Raw genomic sequence first — 18,614 nt, 5'->3', positions numbered from 1 at the left:
TATCTGCCTTTCCACAGGGATTTCTGAAATTTCACTGTTTCACCTCCTGACCAAACTATTGCCGCTTCCATTCTCCGCAGCGCTTCTCAGCCGGGGACACCTCTGCCTTCCTCCCAGGCAGGGGCAGCAGGCACACCGGGGTGGCCACAACTTTCTTACCAGCTGCAAATCCCTTCGCTCTAAGGTGGCATTTTATTGCGCATGGGAAAGCGGAGCAGCTGCCTCTCCCCGGGGCTCCAGCCCCTGCTAAAAGCAGGACCACGGGTCATGGGAACCTCAAGGAGAGCAAGAAAGGGGGAGAAAAAGCCAGGCCAGTTTGTTTAGGCACAGGAAACTGGGACCCGCTGTTGGCAGGCAGCACCCCACTCCCCACGGCTGCTGCCTGTCCCCTGCTCGCTTTCCACCATGTCACCAAGAAGAGACCCAGCCACTTGTCACCTAGTAGCACAATTTTGCTCTGCTTCCTCTATTATTTCCCCAGGGAAAGGGTCTGCCGTGCCGTTGCACCCTGGCAAAGCAGAGCTGGAGGTCCACCTTCCCAAAGGCTGCTTTGGGGTCTTCCTCCCCCCGCTGCAGCCCTGCCGAAGGGCACTTCCCTGGGCGAGCTGGGGAAGAGAGGAGACAGCAAAAGTTTGATGCTGGGGAAAGCAAAGCCTACCTAAAATTGCATTCCCAGGAAGAAGTCCCACCCGCTTCTGACCCAGGCTGAGGGTCCCTGGCCGGGCTCAGGGTGGGTCTCAGCCCTCCATCTCCCCCAGCCCACCCCACAGCTGAGCGATGCCAGGCGCCGGAGCAGGGTCCCCCTGCGCGCCCCCAGCCCGCTGCTCCGGCTCTTATCTCTGGGGGAGGGAAGAGGCTGCAGGGTCCCTCCGTGCCACGCAGCCGGAGGAGGCGGCAGGCCCGAAACACTCTCCAGAGCACCGGCGGGGGCTGCTTTAATCCACAGGCTCTGCAACCATCCACCGTCCAGGCAATATTTCCAGTCAAAGCAAATCTGGACTCTCCTCTCTTCAGCCTATTTCTTTCCCTCTTTCTTGCCTTCCTCTCTCCCCTCTTCCCTTATCTCCACACAGACCATTAACTTTCTCCCCAGTCCTGCCCACTCCCTCCCCTCCTCAGGGCTCCTTCATGTGATTTTTTTCTGGTTTACACCGACGGCCCCGCACACACCCCTCGCTCGCACAGCGACTCAAGGAGGCAGAGCCCCACGCAGCCCTGGAGCTGCTCACAAGGCACCCGTCTGGTTTATATACTCAAACATCCTTCTCCACGTTGCCACTCTGACTCTCTCATTTCAAAGCTCCCTCTTTTTCCCCGTCGAGATACAAAAGGCACCAAGTTTTTCCTCCACACCCCTCTTTCCCCTTCTCCCCTCCCCTTGATTCAGTGTCCAACCCTCTCTTTTCAAGGGTTTTTTTTTTTCCTTCTTTCCTACCCCTCTCCCCCTTTTTTTTTAATTTAAGTTTTTCTTTTAACTTTCAAGGTCAACACGGACAGACAATGCCACCAGTGCCTGTTTGATATGTGAGCACTATTGGCGTCCATTGCCACGGTTTCCGTGGTAACACAGTAACCATTAATTTTCAATTAAAGTAGACAAAAAGCCCGATGACAGCTCCAGGTCTGCTGAAGATGTCAAGAATCCGTATTAATATACAGCAAGAGAGCATAATTGTGTGTCCATCTTCCCGAGCAACGAAAATGGAGGGATAATTACCAGCTAGAAAGCCACTCTGTAATTTTGTTCTTACTGTCACCACAACCCTACATATTAGCATAAATTAAAAGCAGGGTTTATTGTTACCAAAGTGCATTGATATTTCCAGCCTATTTTCTTCCTTTTAACTGTTTGTTGTTGATGAGTGACTCCTGGACACATGGTGGGTGAGCCCACAGGAGCAATCGAGATGCCAGAAAGTAATGGATGAAGCCTTGCGATGCCACCCAGGTGGAAGGAAGGGAAGAAGAGCACGATGATGTGCGGAGACAGGCAGAGAAATCCCAGACTGATCTGCAGCCCTCTTCCATCCTCCGGATCCACGACGAGCTCCCATCCCCAGCGTGGTCCATCCTGGCTCAGCTCCTCCACGGGCGATGCGCTGGGGGCTCTGCCACGTGTCCCCATCGCCACCTCCTTGGGCTTCGCCTTGGAGCTGGAAGGGGTGTAAGTCCCCAACTGCTGCACGCTTGGTGACAGCCGCTGAATTCATGAATTTAAGTGAATGGAAAAAAGCAGGTTCCTTGTATCATATCCAGAGAAAGCTGTCCTTCAAAAGGAAATTTAGTGTAATTACCCTTAAGGGAGCGATCCTCACTCAGTCAGTCACAACACTGACCTGCTGCTAGGATCTGACAGGGAAATTACAGGCTGTGTACTCAACAAAAGGGGCTTCCTTCCTTCTTAGAGGAAGGATGAAATGCTGAGGTTTGAAAAGAAAAGTATTGGCTTCTGGGTTTTAAATCAGTATCTCACACAGGGCTTTCCTTTGCACAGAAACTAGAAGGGGGTGGAGGAGAACCAAGCCAGGGAGGGGAATGGGCGTTTTATGGGCTGGAAAAAGAACCGAGAAGCTCCAAATTCCCACCGAGTAAAGAAAGTGGTTTCTCAGGATTTGCTTTTGTGATACGCAGCGAGGTAATGCGCATGGCGAAGAGCAGAAGCGAGACGGCCTTGCAAAGAGGTCTGCTGCAAGGGGGGCTGGCACATCCCCGTCCTCTGCAGGAGCAGCTCATCGCACCGAAGCCGAGACAAGCCCTGTGCCTCCCCAGCTGCCCTTGCCCCAGGATCCAACCTGGTAGCTCTTCACGCAGAGTCCCAAGGCTGGGGGGGGTGTCACAAACTCCCCCTCAGATGCTGTCACCATGCCAAGCAGGGCATGCCCAAGCAGGGACGGGCTTGGAGAAACCTCTGTGGTTCCCTCTAGTACATAAGGAGGGACTAAAGCCCTCTCCGATCCATTGGTTTGCATCTACCAGAACTCAGATGGTGAATTCCCGGAGGACTGGAAAAGACAATCATAACATCTATGATTAAAGGGGGGGGATTAGTCAGAATAAATTGATACTCAGAAAAATACACAAATAGATTATTAAGCAATCAATTTGTAAGGAGCTAAAAGATAATGGCGAGGAGATGGGTTTGTCTGGAATACCGCGTCAAGGCAATTTCTTTCTGCGCCGAGGCGGCCGGCCCGGCTGAAACGGGGAGAGCGGCAGACGCGGCACAGGCTGACTGCAGGAAGGCTTTGGTGCAGCCTCCCCGATATTCTCATGAGCAAATAAGGGTAACATGGTCTCAGGATGAAATCATCACCCCGCACAGGCACAGCTGGGTGGGAAACCGCTCTAGGAGTTATCAGCACCTTGCTATCGAACTGAAAGGACTTTTTCAGGGCTAGGGCAGGAGGGATTGTCCCCAGGCCTGGTTAATATTTTTGCTGGTAAGTTAGGCTGCACGCAGAGAGTACATGTGCAATGTCTGTGAGAGCACCCTGGAGAGGGGCTGCCATTTGGGGGGACAGGATTGGGGTTCAAAACTATCTCGATAAAAGGAATGAATGACCTAACGAGCTGCAGTCAGGCCAAAGGGACGGGGAACGAGAAGCAAAAAGCTGAACTATAACTTTTTTGCGAAAGGCTGGCGAGCCAGCGGTGCAACGAAGAGTGAGATTTCTATTTGATCGCAAGCTCGGTATGAACCAACACATTGCCTAGTGCAAACAGAGCAAGAGAGCCTGCAGCACAGTGCACGGGGATGCTGCGGGGCTTTGCTCCACGAAGGGCTCGGCCGGGTACCCAGCTGCCTGTCGGGAGGGAGATCGGTGAACTGGAGGGAGTTCAAAGACGAGCAGAAAAGCAATGATAAGAGGTTTGGAAAACATGACCCATGAGGAGAGATTGGAAGAACTGTGTCTGTTTAGTCTAGCCCGGAGAAGGCTAAGGAGGGCGGATGATAACAGCCTTACAGTATAAAAGGTTGCTGTGATGAGGACAGGGATCAACTGCTCTCCATATTCCCAGCACAGGAGGAGCAGAAGGGGCTTCGCTTGCAGTTCTAGGATAGGGAAAACTTTGTACGAAGGTTCTGCAATATGTGACCAGGGGAGGTCACAATCTTTTTCATAACAAGACTTTAAAAGAAGATATTAGAGGGAGATGTCAATGCCACCTGAGAGAGACCTGACCCTCGGAGCATCCTCTCCCAGGCAGCACTGCCCTGACTTGCGGGGAAGCGCAGGCTCCAGACTCTGGCAGAGCACTGTTGGATGCTCACCCCAAACTTGCCTTGAATGTTAATGTTTGCGGAAGGACTAAAATGAGGATTTCAGTAACAAACTTCGAGGTGCTTCGATAGCCAGGTGATCTGAACCAGCAGTTCAGTGAGTAACAAGGCTAAATATAACAAAAACTGCTGGGTTCGGCCAAACAGAAACATTTCAAAAGCAGGTCAGCTTTAACAATCTTTTCAGAGTAGAAATAAGGAAACAGGAGCAGGCTGAGAGCATCTAATTTGTGTGGTTCTGAAATGGGGGGGGGGAGCAGTTTTGCACAGAGTTGTTTGGAGAACATTTAGTGCCTCTAACACTTAAAAATATGACAACAGTTTTAAAAACTCAAAACAGGGTCATCTGATTTTCTGTAAACAAAACCCTCAGTCAGTTGAAGCAGGTTTTTCTCTTCCAAACTGCAGTTCATGCTAATTAAAAAGACTTTGTTTCCTATCTGTGGATAAAATTTTCTTTTTAAACTGTGGGATTGGCACTGATTACGAAGCTATACGATGCCTGCAAGAGCTTGGGGCCCCAACAGCTTGAATACTCAAAACACAGCAGGTTAGGAGAGCAGCCTGTGCACTTTTCTGGCTATAAAACATCACATACAATTGGACTTGTTACCTAAGTCAGGACTCACCTTCCAGATCAAACGCTCCTGTGATGCGCACATGAACCTCATCCATCATAGGAGGAGTTATGAACCACAGCGCCAGCACACCGCCCCGGAGGGTGTCAATACCACCACAGGGAGAGAAACTCCATCTTTCTGGGGAAAGACAACATCAAGCCTGAGCCCTTTTTATCCAGGTGCCCCCAGGCTGCCCGCGGTGGAAGCTGCAAGCATTGGCTGGATTTCAAAACACTCTGGGCCAAATCAGCCCAGTGTAAATTGGTGCTACTCCACCGGCACCAGCCTTAAGATGCTGATTCAAACCAGCTGAGCTCTTAGCTCTCAGGGTTTAATTTCCACCTGACAGAGTCAGCTGTTTGCAGCATTTTCCCTTCACTTCCCATGTCCAGCAGATGTGTAGGACACTCTGATCCTGACCCCAGGATCTGTCCTAGAAGTGGCAGAAGCAGCATTGAGTGCATCTGGAAGATTAGTATGTGCTATTGGCATCCCTCAGGATGAGGGAAGATGCTATAAGCGTTATTCACGTGCCCAGCTCAGCTGATGGATATTGCATACCCTCCCAGCCCAGGAAACAGGCCAAATTCTGCTTCTTGTTACACAAGGGTAAATCTAGAGCAAGTCCCTTCTGACTGCACCTCCCTCCCAGAGACAGGCTGCTAAGCATCCACGTTTTGTTTAGTTTAGGGGGGGAAAAGCCATCCAGATGATTTACAGGGGCAGGTCTGAAAGGGAAGGTGACAGAACCGGCTTGTCGCCAGGAAAGTCTCCGCTCCCCTCTTTGCTGGAGTGCTCTCCTGGCTGGGCAGGCGAGGGCAGACTGACCCCCCCAAACCTCTCCCTTGCAGGCGTGCCGGAGGGGCCCCGGCGCGGGACCCCGCAGGTGCTGAGCTACGGTGCTCGGGTGCGTACGTGGCTAGGATAGCCCGCAGGCAAAGCTGGCTCTCGGACTGAAACTGTGTCAGCCACGATTGAAAGCAAGAAGTGAGGAAGGCACCTCCCCAACCTGGTACTGCTGCTCCTCAGGGGCGGTGCAAGAGCCCTCTGTCCCCTCAGTTCTCCCAGGACAGTCCCGTCTCTGGGATCACCGTGGTGGGGACGTGCCAGCATGCTGCTAACCACCTCCAGCTCTATTGCCCTCCAGCCAATGTCACTTGAAATACAACACACCTTTATTCAACTCGCCTTCTGCTAAGCTGCCGAAAGGCCGTTTCCAGCTGCAAGCCGAAGGCACGGCGCGGGGCTCAGGCGATGACTTTGAGCTTCCGTGTCAGCCCCGGGCTGCTGCATGGCCAAGGGCAATCTGGGCTGAGCTTCGCCCGTCTGTTTCCTGGGGTTGTGCATCCTTCCTTCCCTTCCCTCCGTGGGACTTATTTAGCTTGCAGGCTGTCCAAGGCGGGGAATCCCTCACCAGACATTTATCTACCCAGTGCCTGGCACGGCGATCTCAGCCAGGACCTCTGCACGCCTCTGCACGGCAGAGAAACGCTGATGCTCACCCAAAGCCCTCGCACACCCGCCTGGCTTTGTCCCCAGCTGCAGCCCAGGGTCCTGCGTGACTCCCAGCCCGGAGCCAGCCCCTCCAGCTCCCAAAACACCCCAGTTCATGCAGCCATAGCTAGCAAAGGGTCAAACAGATCCTAGCCCTCCTTTCCCCCCCTTGATATAAATACCAGCCTACCAGTCGACACAGAGTACATACATCTTAAACAAACACTTGGCCGGGCTGTTTATCTCCACAGCCTTTAAACAAACTCTTTCAAAGGTTTCTGCTGATATGAGAGATTTACTGAAAACCATTCGCCCTTCTTAAAAGCCTCTCAGTTTATGCTGCTATGGGTGAAACGAATAGTGTTTTAGCCTGGAGTTTTCTGTCTTCTGACCGCATGTTTATCCTAGGGGCCACTGCTGGCTTTGATACGAGAGCAGCACGGACACAAATCTTTATGAGGGAAAATATAAAATAAACCCAGAAACTCCGTATGTGCGTGCGTGTGCGTGTGTGTGTGGAGGGGATGGGTGGAGGGGGCCAGGCAGGGAGGAGTGAATGAAAAGTTTCGTCCTTGTTAGTGTCACGCTCAGCATCTCCGGTCTGTGGCTCCAGCATCCCACGTTGCTATCCCGTGGCGTACATTATTCCCATGAAATTTTTCATCCCAGCAATCAATGTAGGGCTCCCTGAGATTATATATTTCTAGCAGCTCTCAGCAGCGCCCGTGACAGACAGCTCAGCACCTCCACGGGGCACGCTGCCGTCACGCCGGTCGGTTCGCAGAGCAGGTTTCATTAAACCACTGGCAAAAAACGAGAGACATCAGAGTTACTGCCAGAGCAGCGAGGACGTCTGTACAGCCTGAGGCACTTTATATTGTCTCAGTGCGTTTTCAGCCCCATTTCACAGGTGGGGAACCTGAGGCAGAGGGAAATGATGTGCTCAAGGACACTTGGGAATTAAATGGAATTGGACCTGAGTTTAAATACTAGATGGTCCTGCTTCGAGTAAGGCTGATTGGCTACTTCTGACTCCAACATGAGAAGAAGAAACAGGAGAAGACAGATTGAAAATGCTTTTGGACGAGCTGAACCGTTTAATGGGAAGAGCGTTTGCCCACAGAGCTTCGAAATCAAACCCCAATTTTAACTGGGGCCTTTTGCATCTCGCCCATGGCTTTGCAGTGGCTGCTCCAGGTTTCAACCAAATCCAGAGGTCCTCACACAAGTTGGGAGGGTCTGTCAAGCTGGTCTGCAACGGGCAGAGCTGAGGCCTCCTGAGACCTGGCAGTGTCAGCCAGGGATCACCCCAGGGATGGTTTCATGCCGGGGAGCCCCTGGTCCTCCTGCCTCCTCTGCAAGCAGCAGACCAGCCCACGCCGCGCAGGAAGAAGAGCAGCATGTGGGGGCACAGGGCTGACCCCCGGGGTCCTGCCAGCGGGAAGGGCTGGTGACGTTGGAGCAGGAAGGCTGGATGCAGAGGGATGTGCTCGGAGATGGCTGGAGAAGGGGGGGAAGCAGACCCGGCAGCATGCGCATTGGCTCCCGGCACCACAGCTGGGGCAGCTGCAGGAGAAGGGGCATTTTCCATCCTCACTTGTACCCGTGTATATCCAGGGTAGCTGCTTCAGTGAGGCTTTTTCTACAGACTTTGATGGGCTTTCTGTTGAAGCCCAAGCTAATTTCACCAAAGCCATGGGTTTGCCTGGCACCCACAGCAGTGTAATTAGGAGATGCTGGCACGGCGATAATTACCGCTCATTGGATGTAGCACAGGAGCGGATGCAGTGAGGCATGATCCGGGCTCCTGCCACAGCCCCAGCTATAGGGAGGACCTTGGCCAGCTGGCTTGGGTGTCCCGGATCACTGTCCATGTGCCAGCAGCTACAGCACGGGGACTGCTCCAAGGAGGGGTTTGCACAAGGTGCCTCTGCCCCAGGGCAGTGCCGTTTGGCCGGCCGCATTGTGCCCGTGCGGAGCTGTCTTGGCAGCCCTGCCACAATGCCCCTGTGTGCTGGGCAAACTCTGAATAAAGACAGTCCCTGCCCCAAAGACCCTGTGATCTAGCAACAGGGTAAAACATTCTTTCTCCTTATTTTCAAGCAGTTTACGTCGTTTTCTCCAGTGTTTTCCAAGGAGATGACCGAGCCTTCGATTTGCTTCTGCTGCAACGTGCCATGCAGAGGAGGAATCTGTTCCCTTGTTGCCAGCAGCCCTGGGCTTTGCAGCATTACGTGTCATTTCTTATTTACCGTCCTCCCTCACTTATGACACACTCAGGCAGAGACCTGTTTGTTGTCAGTATGACACCCACATTGGTAAACAAGGCGAGTTTACCCAGCCATCAATCAGGGAGTTATCGATAGCAGGCACTGCTTTCCAACGGCAAGAACAACCTCAGGGTGGGTGCGAGCTCAGAGCCAGCACAGGCGATGCTCTGTCATCCAATATCCTTGGGGTCTCTGCCACACAGCCAGAGGACGAGGGTCTGCTCTTGCACCGCTGAAAATCAGCAACCTACAATGCAGGCGCTGCAGGGAGAAGGTTGCAATCAGGTCTAGGATCCTAAAGGATTTATTTTCTTTCATTACTAGATGAATATTCTTTCTCCTCTGTGGCTCTCTAGCTCCCTGGATCTCCCAGTGTTTTAGCAAGCCGGAGCGAACAAAGCCTCACCACAGGTTTCAGAGTAAACACCGGCTACCAGAAAACTCCTGATAAAATTGCAAAAGCTCCGGCCACCCAGCCACACTTGGAGATAGCACCTCGCTACCCTGGCAGGCCTGGAAAGCAGAAGGCAAATAAAGAAAACCCCAACAAATGTATCGGGGACAGCCATTACAGCATCGTGGCATGGGTTTTCAGCCTGCGTCGGAATAAGCTGGAGGCTTCACATGGGATTTGTGAATGCTGGCATTGATGGTACTGCTTTTCCATCCCTTCTCCGGCCCCTCAGCTCAAGGCAGGAGAAGCTCAGATGCTTCTGGGTCTCCCGTGAGCCCAAGGTCCAAGGCTGTGGGGAGGGAGGAGGATGCAGAAGACGGTTCCCAGATGTCTCTCCGCACCACCGTGCACACAGAGACACGGAGATAGGGTGATTCGGGCTTCTCTGGGGATAAAAGGCGGTTTCGTATGCTCTGCATTTAGGAGAAACCCGGCAAAAGAGCAAAGGTCAGGAGAGAAATGCTGGTATTTATTTATACAGGAGAGCTTTGCGAACAACATGTATTTGGGAGCCTTTCGAAACAACATAACTCGCCCTACAGAGCTGCTAAACCAGTTTGGTAGCGACACTCCTGCACATACACGGGCAGAGGCGCGGGCAGCACGAGGGACAGCCGGGAGAGCGTGCGGGAGGGCAGCTGGAAAAGCAGCCGTCCACCGGAGTACAACAAATCCCGAGGGGCTCAGGGCAGCCGGCCGTTCCCTGGGATCCCCCCCAGTCTTGTTTCTAGCGTGGGGGGGGAGCCCTGTTTCTGGGTGCTGGTTAACCTGGGCTGAGCAAAGGCCAAGCAACGTGGCCTGACACTGGGGTGAGGGGCGGGATAAGCTTAGCTCTAGGTGGAAACCAAGGGAAAAAAGCAAAAAGCTGCTTTCCCAGAGGAGAAACCTTGGAGCATTGCCCCCGGGCTTTTCAGACCTGGGATTTATGGCATTTGCTTTAATGGGGTGCATAGGGGTTTCTCCGTGGGAATCGACGAGCCTGGGGTGCTCGGGATCTCTACACCAAACCCTGACTGTGCTCTGCCCCCAAATCAGTAGCCACTTTTGAAAAACTCGTGGCCGTAACGTGGAGCAGCCTTTGTGCGGTCAGCGTGCGTCTGAGAGCAGAGCCCAGAACGGGTCCAGGTGGCAGCAGGGGCCCCAGCCCATAACAACCACCTCCCTTCAAATGGAAACTTTCCCTTATTTTATCGCCGTTTTACTGCTTTGACACAGCGTGCAGATGAATACCGCAACACACAGCTGGGCAAAGGGGGGGATGTAAGCGGGAGCCAGGCAAGACGCTGCTAGCTCGGTCGTGCTGATGTTTCTGGTAGCTCGGAGGGAAGTTGTTCATTATAAAAAGGTCTTTCTCTGAAGCCTCTCACTGCGGTATTGGTCCTGCAGGAGGATGGGACATGCACCCGTCCCGATGGGTTTGCCCGGCAGTGTTTTGGCGAGCAGGGTTCACCACGGCGGCTGGACCACGCCGGCACGGTGGGCTGCCTCGGTGCCGCCCGGGCATCGGCTCCTTGGCCAGCCCCGCTCTGTTTGCTGCTTGCCCTGGCTCCTGGAAAGGCAAAACCACACTGGTGGGGGCTCGGGGGGTTTCTGGGTGCTGTGTGAACAAATGCAAGTGGGTAATGGCAGCGTGGTCAGTGGCCTTTCCTGAGCTGTGTCTATAAAAGCTCAGATTTGCCCTCCCCACCCCTTTTTGGGGGGGATCCTGCCTGCCGAATGACCAACACACCAACATCTCAGCCACAGCCAGGGCTTCGGAGTTAAAAAATAAATGCAGGCAAAAGCTTTGGCCAAAACATGGCGAGGCTGATTTGGAAGCGCTCCCGTGGTGCCGCTTGGGATCAGTAGCTCATTTTTTTGCACGCCCCTGCCCTCCCCGTCGGGCTGCACGCCCCGATGGGCAGCTCAACCCCAAACACATCCCGGCCCCTATCACATCACCATCGGCAGCCCACGGCTGGCGATGAGCAAAACCCCGCGGGCAGCCTGTCCCCTGCGGGTAGCGGCACGGTGGCCACGACGGTCCCCGCGTGGGGCAGCTGCAGCGCGAGCGCGACGGAGCCCCGCTGCCGGCGAAACGTGGGTAGCACAGACGGGCCCTTGAGCATAAACCGAAGAGAAGACTTTTTGTTCACATGTGTTGGCTCAGCTCAAATAACTCATCGGGGACCTGAGCTGCAGGCTGGAAAGGGAAGAAACTCTCTCCAGATGAAAGGATGTCAGAAAATTGTATTTAGTCAACTGTGTGTGTGTGTGTTAGAAAGGGGCGGAGGGAGGAAGGGGCCACGGAGGCTGTTACTGTGACTGACTTTCTGACTTCTTAACTTGTCAGCATATCCTAAAGTTAAAAATGCACATGCACACAGGACTGCAGCCAAAGAGGCTGTCTAGCCGCAAATCCAGATGTGGGGGCCACTGCGCAGCCAGCCAGCCCCGCTCTCCCTGAAACGACTTTCAGACTAAACAATTGTGACTTGGCTGTGAGAGGCAGCGCAATTCCAGATGCTGCTTTCCTTTCACGTTGTTTTAATTGGGCTGGCAGGCGCAAGGGCTCTTTCAGTGAGAGGAAAGCTTCCCCACGGGACCGCAACGTTTTGGCAAAGCTCCCACGCTGCTACCTTAAGAGAGAGAGAGAGGGAAGGAGAGGGAGAGGAGGGGAGGCAGGGAGGTGGTGGTGGGGAGAAAAATTGAGAGCGACTTTCCAAGGTGTTTACTGCTGCGAACGGCTGCCGCTTTGCGTTTTTATCTGCTGAAATTCTCACCTTTTTTTTTTTTTTTTTTTTTTGGGTTCAGTTTGTTTAACGTCACCTTGGAAAAAACAAAACGCACAGGACACGGGGCCATGCTGGGGAATGGGGACTTGTCCCGTTCCAGCCTGGGGGGTACCCAGTGGTACGGCCAGCCGATGCCGGCTGCGATGCCAGGCCGTCCCAGGAAGGGGGTACCCAGGCTCTGTGCCTCGACCAGGGGCAGCATCCGAGAGCCACGGCGGGTTTCCGTGCTGGCCATCCTCACGGCGCTGCCCTAGGGATGCTTCCCCATCCCTTCCCAGATGTTCACAGTCACAAGAGCCCCAGCACCAAGCTGGACAGAGCCAGCGGGTTTGCCCTTCACCTTGCACTGGCAGAGTGGGAAGCGATAAGGGCTGTTAAAGTCACTGCAAATTTAGTCCTAATTCATTCGGGTGCTGACATCCAGACCCTGCTCCAAGGGGGAAAACCCCGCATTTGGGTGGTGAACACCCTCATTTTGTCCTGCCCTAACTCCTGCGGCAGCAAACCCGCGCTGGCTGGTATAAATGGGTTAAACCAACCCATTTTGGTCCCCCTCGTTACCAGCCATGCCGCTCCCCTATTTAGCCCCCTTCGCCCGCAGCACACCCAAGGAGAGGGCTTCCCCCCCCAGGGCAGCAGGGCTCTGGCATCCCAGGGTTAAACCAGCGTGGTCCTTCCTCCGTGGCGGTGAGACCCCAAATGCTCTTTTAACTGCCTTGAAGTGGTGTGCCGGCCTCGCAGCCCGCTGCCAGCGGCTGAGTCAAGAGCACAATTTTAGCCTGGGCCGGGCTCCTCTCCCGAAGCCAGGCTGAGCCAAGGGAGGCACAGCCGCCGCCGAGATGGGATTTTAAGGTGGACTCCGAAAAAAAAACCCGGGACCCCCACGGGGAGCACGGGAAGCGAGAGGGGAGTGTGGAGCTGGAGCACCGTCCCCACCAGAGAAGCCGCGGTGGTGGGATAAAGCGGCTCCCGGCAGCACCCGGCCACTTGCGAACCAGCGCAGCGGAGATGTAAAAATACGGCTTTGCTATTTTGGGGGGGATGCTACAATCCCGGGGAACGCTGCCTGGCCATGGGGATGGGGTTGGCAACCTCATCCCCTTCGGTGGTGCCACCGGGACGGCTGCCCGGCGGCTGCGCAGCTCTGCGGGCACTGCCCTCGCCACCTTCCCCGGCTGGTTTTGCTTAAAATTGGGAGGTCTGAATTCCTGCTGGATGCTGTCGGTTGAGATTCAGGAAAGGCCGGTCATCGGCCTCCTCCGTCCAGCGCTTCCAGGAGCGACAGGTACTTCCGATTCATGAAACGCAAGGCAAAAAAAGTGCTTTAGGTGTCGGGGGGCTCTGACAATGCAAACAGAGCGAGGAATTGAAATTGCTGTCCCAAACGCAGCCTGGCTTCTGGGCCAAGTGCGCTGGGAATGTTAAAAAATAATCAGGAAGGTTTTCTAGACAGGAAAAAAAAAAGTCCCGAACACATCCTTAGCCTGCGCCCTTACAAGTCCCTTAACTCTTTTTTTCCCCCCTAAATGGGGAGGGAAATAGTGTGTTTTTTTGCTTTGGTTTGTTTGGGGGGGTTGTTTGTTTTGTTTGTTTTAAAACTTCAGGCTCATTAATTTCCAAAAAAAATTTCCCCCCAATAAAAGGAAAACATGGAAAGAAAAACAAACTATTAGAAAAGAGAGGAGGGAGGAAATGTTATTTAAAAGGTTACCAGACCACATCATTTTCCAATGATATTATATACTCCCTGCAGTATCCAAAATATATATGGGCCTTAGGCCAAGAATGTAAAAAAAAAAAGAAGAAGAAGAAGAAGAAAAAAAAGAAAAAAAAACACCCAGTGTAGACACAACATCTGGACAGAGGCTGAACAAAACCTCCATTTATCACACTTAATCCTGCAATGAAGCAGTCAACAGTTTACTTCTGTTTTGCTAATTTAGCTGCTTTCATGCTTCCGAGGTGGAAAAGCCAAAGTAAAAGCTTTGAATTAAGTGTCACTTTGTGAAGCTACTTCTCCTTTTTCTCTTCTTTTTTTCATAACACTTTCTTCTCCCTTCATTTTTAATCCCGTTCTTTTATTAATTCCACCTTCCCTGCCCCCTCCAGCTTTTTTTTTTAGCCTTTTTTTTTTTTTTTTTTTTTTTTTGGCTAGGATCGGCTAGAAAATCTGGTGGCACAGCCCGTACGGACAGACCCACTGAATCCTGCCCCCGTTTCCACCCAGACACACACACAAACCCCACGAGGGTCGGTGCCAGTCTGCCTGAACGGGTCCGGCACCCCTGGGATTCACGGCTCTTCGGTTCCTCCGAAAATCAGGGTACTGGTTTAGCTGCCCAAACCCAGATGTGTGTGCCCAGAGCCAGGCCTCCAGGTTGGAAAAGTCTGAGCCGTGCAGTTTATATGGCCCAAGAGGCGTGTGCGTAGAAACCTGCTCTCAGCTAGAAACCGCCTTGGAGGGGGTTTTCAATGGAAAATTGGTTTTCTCCCATGCCAGTATGAGTAGTGAGGGCTTCTGTGTGTGAAATGTGCCTTTTTCCCCAGGAACCATTCAACTTTTCATTGAAAACCAAACCATACTGGGGCCATGGCTCCCTCTTCCCTTCCAAAAAAGCAGCGGCCATCCTGGGAAATCCAGAGACCGGGGTCCGGGCGCATCCCCCCGCTCTCCTCCCGCTGCCGCGTTTCGGGGTAGCTCTGAGATCGATTTGTCTTCTCCCCTGAAAAAAGCTCACGTTTTCAGTAGAGAAAAACCCCATTTCCTGACCTACTGCGGTGCAAATATGAGTACGTACATGTGTCTGCCTGCTATCTTCCACACCCACAGCTCCTACAATTCATTACAGAGGCAGATTTTGCTGTCCTCGGAGAAGAGACTCTTCCTTCCGACTAGCTATAAAGTACCCGACACCCTGTTTGGGGGTTGGTGATGATAAGAACCACCGCAGCATTAACCACAGCACATCTCCAACCCCCCGAGAGTTACGGACTCCGAAGGATTCTTGTGCAGCTGCTTAAATACGGATTTGTGAGCCCAAATTTAGGCTCTCCAGTTGGAAAAAATGTGGCCGCTCAAGCTGTATTGCCCAAAGGATGAGTGGTTTGGGGCTCCCAGAGAGGAGGCTGGTTTGTCTCATCCCAATGTTTAATTAAAGTTAAGGAGCAAAACCCAGTTTCTGTTGGAAATTCAGCTGTTTCCATCACCGGGACAGCAATACGTGGGGTGCAGCCGAGCCAGCGCCGGGCACAGCCATTACAGGAGAGGAGGGTAAAACATCCCTGTATATCCAGCTGGGCCAGGGTATTGGCATGTATTTAGTAAACACAGTTATTTGCCTGCTCTTGTAGCTTCTTCAGATTATTTTGTTGTGTCAAGAGCAAAAGATACAACAAATATCCATCCTCAGAGGGTTAATTAATATTTGTTAAGACCAAAATAGCCTACATCTCAGGAATGGCAGGGTGTCCTGCCTGTTTCGAGCTGAACGTTATCAGGCAATGCTTAATGCAGCATGGGGAATTAGGTTTATTTTTGGGGCTGTCTGGTTCTCTGCTATTGTTATATGTATGGTATTGCCGTCGTTTCCCTTGACTTGATGTGGTTTCACGTGTGTGTCAAAGGCTGGCTTGTCTCTATAGACACTACTTATTACTGTTTTATAAACTGGAAGAATAATGAACTAACTAACTAACTGAGTGCTTTAAGATCTGCGAAGAAAAAGCCTTGTGCGGTGCGAAACGCAAAAATATTAATAGCTTATCCAGAGCAGCTTGCTGGTCCTGAATGCCGGTATTCAGAAGTGACACATGCTGCATACCTTGTCTAACAGACACATCAATACAAGATTAGATAAGGAACAGCACATTCAGGCTGTCTAGAGCAAAAAAAAATGTACCTAGCTTTGAAAAACAGGAGTGGAAAATTGCCGGCATGCATGATATTGTTATGGCCTCCATCCCTGCTTCAGTGGACTAATTTTATGAAAACACGCATGGGTTGGAAACTAAGCAACAAGTACCCTTCCACGTCTGCCTTAATAAGAACCATGGGATCACCTGTGCCCTTTTGGGGCAGACGTGCCGTATGCAGAGGCAGTGTCCACAGCTATTTAGTACTTAATACATAAGAGTGTGGGGCTCATAATATTAATACCATGAATTTTCTCTGTCTGTAGGAGGGCAAAGTCATATAACTGAGTTAAGCTGTTTGAAATGGGAGTTAGAAGTGATAACGGCCAGGCCTTTTCTTTTTGGAGGTGTCAATCTCTGTTCACAGGGTGGCAAGCTGCGGGCTCCCTCCCACACGTGGAGTTTAGTCCTCACTTCTTATTTCTGGACCCAAACGGGAGGTAAGTCAGCCTGTGCCGGTCAGCGTGGCTTGGCTTCCCTTGGTGATGGTGTGGTCATGCCACCAACGTGTCACCCCCTGCATACAACCGCCCAGGCACCTGCCTCCTTCAGAGCACGGCTACATCCATCTGCTTTGGGTGCGAGGGGTAATAAACTGCTCAGAGACCTTTGGGCTCCTGGAACGGCCCTCTTAGAAACCCACAGAGCAATACTAAAGCGTAACAAAACGCAGCTCTCTGGACCTGCCTGTTAGCTCGAAGAACGGGCGTTTCCCATTTTCCTCCATCCTAGCAAACTTCTGCAAGGCTTTGAGCTATTTCCCTGCAGGGATTTTTCCCATCTCTTTCCACAAGTTTGTCTTAAGTGGAAACAAGAGAGCCACACTGCCGTGCAAAACTTGTTCCCTTACGTATCCTGCCCAATTCTGCCAGCTGTGGATGTTGAGGGATGAGTTACATTTTGATGTAACTTAGCTAACGCATCTTTGCATCCTGCTGCAAGCATAGCGATTGTCAGTTCAATACATCCTAGCCAGCTGATGATAATAAATAATCACATTATCTTTTCCTCCTTGCAAAGACAAGGTCTGGTGGCTTGCACGCGTTTGCTGCCCTGGGCACGGCCGGACCAGAGACCCCCCAGTCCCGACTCGCGGAGGCCACGGCTGCAGCACCCGCGGTCCCCGAGGCCACACCGTCTCCCCGGCGTGACGTAACCACCGCTGCATTCCCACGGCTTTCCAGTGCACAGACAGACTATTTCAACCCTAGCATGTCGCTCCGGGGTCACCCGTTCATGTTTACTGTAGGGGAAGGAGGCCGCTGCAAACATTCCTCCTTGGTGCCTCACCCGGGCGGGAGCTCTCCCACCGTGTCGGGCAGCCCCGGCATCCTGGGAAAGGCTGCCGGACGCGGCACCCGGCTCTGCCCGCCTCGTGCAGGTGCAGCCAGTGAGGAAAGGGCCCCGAACGGCCTTTCAGAGGCCCTTTTGTTGCAATGAGGTTGGTGGGGTCCAAGATGAGATATGTGAGCCTTTGGATGAAGGGCCTGACCATGCTGGCCCCTTCCTACGATGGAGCGGGCTACATTTCCCCGGAGACACGGATATGCCAGGAGCTCGACCCCAATCCTTTTGCATCCTTACACTCACATTTGCATCCTTACACATCCGCTACATCAGTGCTAGGCAGAGGGTTATGGCCCCCAGCTCCCTCCCCGAATCAGCAGGCAAATCCCCTCCTGGGGGCTTTCTCCCCCCCTCAGTACCTCCTGCCCCAGTGTGGTAATAAATGATAGTCCAGCAAGCGCTGCGAGCTGCGGCACTGCTGCCCGGCCATTCCTGTCCCTTTCCCAGGGCGCGGAGGCCCCCCTGAAGCTCTCCATCAGGGAAACCCCCACACATCTGGCAGGAGCTGCTGTCCATCCCCGCTGCCCCCCCATCGCGCCGCAGAGGAGCTGCGAGGGAGGGCAGGAGGTGGACGGGAGAGGTCAGCGGGGAGAGCAAACATCCCAACTGCGCCAGCGAAGCCGCCTGCTTGTGCTCCAGCTGCCGCACAAAGAGCCCGCTCGGACCCACCTTCGCCAGTCCCCGGCTCAGCAGGGTTTTGGCAGAAGGGGCTGTGCTCATTGGGAGCTTTGGGGAGTGAATTTGGCCCTACCTGGGAGAGGAGCTCAGGCTGGGAGCATTGCTCCTTGGGCTGGTGCAAAAGGGATGCTCAGCTGACATTTGGTAACCCCCTGACACGGAGAATAAATAGCCCTGTTCCCAAATCCACCCCTTCCCCTCCACGCACAAAAAGCATCAGCACCCCAGAAACAGAGTCTGACAAATTACAGCAAAAATAAGCCCTCTGCTTGGCTGGGAAGCTCCTCTCTCCCGAGCCGGGAGGGGAATTGCTTCCCCTCCTGCTCAGCCAGGACTCCTGGTGGGAGAGGGACCTCCGGAGCCGCTCCGCTGCTGTCTGCACTGCATGGTTGGTATTTACAGAGGCAGCGCGGGGCTGCTGGGGCGAACGCTGTGCAAACAGGCTCCAGGAGGATCCCCCGCCCTGGAGAGCCTACGGACTAATTGGAACAAAGGAAACCTTCGCAGAGGGGGAAAGGGGACAAAGAGCCGCCAAGTGCTTTTCCCAAGGCCACCTGTGGCAGGGACGGAGCTGGGGGGACGCTCAGAGACCAAGTTGCGGTAGGATCGGAGCTACCTTCCCCCCAGGCAGCCCGGCGACATGGCGGGGAGTGAGCAGCCCTTGGCTGAGCGAGGTCTGGCGAGATGCTTGGTGAGCAGAGAGGACACGTTTGGGGGGGGAAACGGGGAGCAAGTTTCTCCACACGCCCGTTTTACCCCGGATCCCCATTCCCTCTGCTGCAC

This window comes from Gavia stellata, chromosome 30 (genome assembly GCF_030936135.1).
Source record: "Gavia stellata isolate bGavSte3 chromosome 30, bGavSte3.hap2, whole genome shotgun sequence".
Classification (NCBI taxonomy): Eukaryota; Metazoa; Chordata; class Aves; order Gaviiformes; family Gaviidae; genus Gavia; species Gavia stellata.
Note: the sequence above shows the minus strand (reverse complement) of the source record.